Source organism: Scyliorhinus torazame, chromosome 4 (assembly GCF_047496885.1).
Source record: "Scyliorhinus torazame isolate Kashiwa2021f chromosome 4, sScyTor2.1, whole genome shotgun sequence".
NCBI classification, from domain to species: Eukaryota; Metazoa; Chordata; class Chondrichthyes; order Carcharhiniformes; family Scyliorhinidae; genus Scyliorhinus; species Scyliorhinus torazame.
The window spans coordinates 229,808,494-229,813,228 of NC_092710.1; the positions used below are offsets into that span (position 1 = coordinate 229,808,494).

General features: G+C 45.4%; 1 non-coding gene across 1 annotated transcript; it reads right to left on the reverse strand.

Annotated features, from left to right (window-relative positions):
- Window positions 1–3,233: 3,233 nt before the first annotated feature.
- On the reverse strand, window positions 3,234–3,325 carry trnar-ucu (transfer RNA arginine (anticodon UCU)). The gene is given in 2 exon segments: window positions 3,234–3,269; window positions 3,289–3,325. It is a non-coding gene; the product is annotated as a tRNA-Arg (tRNA).
- Between the last annotated feature and the right edge of the window lie 1,410 nt (window positions 3,326–4,735).

The window sequence follows — 4,735 nt, forward strand, 5'->3', positions numbered from 1 at the left end:
CTGATGCAAGCCAGGACGGCATTGGGTCGGTGCTCCTCCAGCGAGATGACTCCTCGTCCTGGGCTCCAGTGGCATATGCCTCCAGGGCCATGACGCCCACTGAGCAACGGTATGCCCAAATCAAAAAGGTGTGTCTGGGTATCCTGACAGGAATAGTCAAGTTTCATGATTATGTTTACGGCTTGCCGAAATTCACGGTGGAAACGGACCACAGGCCTCTAGTCCACATAATCCAGAAGGATTTAAATGACATGACACCTCGGTTACAGCGAATTTCTTCTTCAACTCCACCGCTATGACTTCAAACTTGTCTACATGCCAGGCAAAGAGCTGATCATTGCAGATGCCGTATCCCGGTCCATCACCACATTGTGTGAACAAGGTGACTTTATCTGCTGCATAGAAGCGCAAGTGCAGTTGTGTGCCACCAACCTCCCAGCCTCTGACGAACGGGTGGTCCACATTCATGAGGAAACGGCCAAGGATCCTTTTCTGCAGCGTGTGATGCAGCACCTTATCCATGGCTGGCAAAAGGGACAATGCCCCCAATTCTTTAATGTTAAAGACGAGCTGACGGTTGTGGAGGGAATCCTTCTGAAACGCGACAGGATCGTTATTCCTCAAAGCATGCAGACTATGGTGCTGGGTCAACTCCATGAGGGTCACCTTGGAATCGAGAAATGCCGACGCAGAGCTCGGGAGGTGGTTTACTGGCCGGGCATTAACCAGGATATTGCCAACACGGTCCTCAACTGCCCCACCTGTCAGAAGTTTCAAACGGCTCAACCCAAGGAAACACTGCACAGCACAAGATCGTGACTTCTCCGTGGTCCAAAGTAGGTGTAGACCTTTTTCTTTTTTTTTTCCTTTTAAAAAAAATATAATTATTCAAATTTTTCAACAGATTTTCAACAAAACTCCCCCCCCCGCAACAAAAAGAAAGAAACAAGAACACAACAATCAAAAATTATACAAACATTATACAAAAATTATACATTGGATTTCCCCCATATACGATAACCCCCCCATATGACATTGAAAAGCACCAATAGGGAAGTCCCCCTCACCCACCCAAACACCCCCCCCAAAAGAACCCCCCACCCCGCCCCTGGGCTGCTGCTGCTGCTGACCTCCTCCTAACGCTCCGCAAGATAGTCTAGGAACGGTTGCCACCGCCTGAGGAACCCCTGCTCAGACCCTCGCAAGGCAAACACGCAAAGGGGCGTGACTACGTTACCCAGAAGTGGTGAAACTGTCCGACCTCACGTCGAAGGTGTCATCAAAGCCTGCAAAAAAACATTCGCCAGGCAAGGGATACCGCTCACGGTAATAAGCGATAACGATCCATGCTTTTACAGCCAAGAATGGACTGAATTTGCACAGTCCTACAACTTCCGTCACGTTACCTCCAGTCCCCACTACCCGCAATCAAACGGGAAGGCAGAGAAAGGGGTCCATATTGTCAAGCGGGTTGCTGTGCAAAGCTGCAGACTCAGGCTCCGACTTCAACCTGGCAATGCTGGCATACAGGGCAACCACACTGTCCACTGGGTTGTCTCCAGTGCAGATGCTCATGAATTGCACTCTGAGGACCACAGTTCCAGCCATCCATGTTCCAGCCCTTGACAACCTCACGGTACTACAAAAAGTGCAGCAGTCCCGGGCCCAACAGAAGGCCACATATGATGCTCATGCCTCGGATTTACCTGAGCTGGCTCCAGCCGATCATGTTCGCGTCCAGTTGCCTGAGGGCGGTTGGTCAGCCACAGCTGTTGTTGTCAAACAAGTTGCCCCGTGGTCTTTCATTGTTCGCATGGCTGATGACTCCCTGCTACGGCGCAACAGACGGGCATTGCGAGGATTTCCACGCCCACCACCTGACCGCAGTGGTCCGCCGGCTATCATGTTTCCTCCGGACGTACCCTGCCACGAGGCCACCGATCTGCCAGCGATCCTGCCGGCCCACGTGACCACCGCAATGGCAGCGATCCCACCTCTCCACGTGCAGGCGGCTCCTGATCCACCTCTGTGGCGATCAACAAGAATTTGTCGCCCGTCACAAAGACTGAATCTGTAGACTTAACTTTTGTAAATTCTGTGACTGAATCCATCGACTTAACTCTTGTAGATATTGCCTAGTTTGCCATGTATCTGCACTATCAACACCTTCCCATGTATATACGTTTGTTCAATCACCGTTTTTATATAGTCAGGCATATACATACATGTATATATATATACATACCTCAGTATTTATTTAGCTCAAAAAAAGGGGAGATGTCATAATATCCACTCATGTATATAATGAGGTGCAGACAGGCGATGATTGACACATAGGATGGCCAGTAAGCATACAACACAACACAGCCAATCACCAGACAGGCCACTAGCACTATAAAGCCAGAGGACACTAGGTTTCCTGCTGTCTGAGACAGTCAAAGTCCACGAGCTAGCAAGTACAAACACCATGCGGTAGCTAGTAAGTCTGGTCAGGCTACTACAAGGTCACTAGTCAGATCAGTATAGTGTCGACACACAGCTGAATATGTACAGCAGTTCATCTAGTTGAATAAAACAGTGTTGGATCTTCTCCTGTGTTAGACGTCTATTTCTAACTTCCCTGCATTGAGTGCAGTCCACATCGAACCAACCTGCCTAACACATCAGCTTTTGACAGCACTATTGCTGTCAAAATAACACTAGTAAGATAAAGAGGTGGTTAAAATTGTTTAGCTGTTTCCATAGTGATTGAAAACACACTGACAAAGACTTGGCACAGCAGGGCAGGAATGTTTCAGCCACCCACAAAACATGGCTGCTGGCTCCACCTCTGAGAGCTAACATGCTTGTGACTGCATTGCCAAAGAAAACACCACAGCTGCTGAAGGTATTGCCAGGTGGCACCACATTAGCACTGCCAGCTGGTCAATGATAATAATAATAATCTTTATTCTCACAAGTAGGCTTACATTAACACTGCAAAGAAGTTACTGTGCAAAGCCCCTAGTTGCCACATCACGGCACCTGTTCAGGTACACAGAGGAAGAATTCAGAATGTCCAAATTACCAAATTTCGGGACTTGTGGGAGGAAACCGGAGCATCCGGAGAAAACCCACAGGGAGAACGTGCAGACTCCACACAGACAGTGATCTAAGCCGGGAATCAAACCTAGGATCCTGGACCTGTGAAGCAACAGTGCTACCCACTGTGCTACCATGCCGCCCCTAAAAATCAACTCTGATGGGACTTGAACCCACAACCTTTGAATGCCTCATCATGACAATGACTAGAAGTCCAACACGCTATCCGTTGCGCCACAGAGCCACACCAGCCATAGTAATAGTGGAGATGCACCATTAGATACAATCTGATGAACATAGTTATCTATACATTCCCATCACCTGGACTACCCAGTGGCGTGAATGAAAGCACCAACCTTTAAATTTCCAGGATGACAAGTAATTAATGGAACACTGAGCACAAAGGTGTGACAGGATGTAATCTTTAAGTATGCCTTCCTGGAATGAAACATTTTCTGTAATTTAGATGACAGTGCTTCATGAATGTACAGAGGAATTCGTGTTTTCTATGTGTACCCCAATTTCTTTAAAAATCCAAACACATATTTGTCAAATTGGTCGAACCCAACTTGTCTGAACTAGCCATTGTCTTAAATGTAGGAGATAAATCAGACTAAATTTAAGACCATGAATTTGAACTAGTTCAGATTTATACTCCTTTTCAGGACTCATCCCTATGTAAGTAGGTGGAGGAGGGGAGGGGATTTTGATTGGACAAAGGTTATCTGAATCTAATTTATACACACTGGGATAATTGGAATTAAATAGAAATGTTATACCGTGGTGGGAAGTAGAGTTAAAAGGCATACATGGCATCACAATTATACTGGCAGTAGAAAATTATCCCTTTAAATATTGAATAAATATGGAACAGCTTTGGTGCAGAATAAATAAAACTATAAACAAGTCAGCCTTAACAAAAATGCAACTAGACCCAAGAGCTCTAGTGAGAATAAAGAAAGATTAAACACAGTCTCTAAAAATACATGCTAGATTTTATAAAAGAAATCTGTGAGATTTTGAAAGCTTGTGTAAATTAATATTTACTCCAACAAAGGATATTATTCTGAAGAGTTTCTGCTTCATGCTGGAATTCAGTGTTCTGGAAACTGTCCTGTTTAAATTGCAAGAGAAATTTCAGATCCTTGTGGGACCATATTCTTACAGTTTGCATGTGTTCAATTGTTTAAAAGTTAATAATTAGAATTTTCTGACTGTAGGTCTTTCCTGATGTCAGGGGAATGAACGTCACAGCTCACGGTATGGAAAACTGCAGACCGATTATGGACTGACTAATTTCTCAGTCTATGGCAAACGATAAAAACAGGCTCTTTGCAACAGCTCATACAGTTTTGTGTATAAGAACAGTTATACTTCTTCAGTATAAAAGCAAATTACTGCAGATGCTGGAATCTGAAACGAAAGAGAAAATGCTGGAAAATCTCAGCAGGCCTGGCAGCATCTGTAGGGAGAGAAAAGAACTAACGTTTCGAGTCCGATGACTCTGTCAACGTTAGCTCTTTTCTCTCCCTACAGATGCTGCCGGACCTGCTGAGATTTTCCAGCATTTTCTCTTTCGTGGACTTCTTCAGTGTCTTGTCTCAGTCGGAGGATTTATTGAACTGTCTTTAAGATGTCTGCTTACAGCTGCATG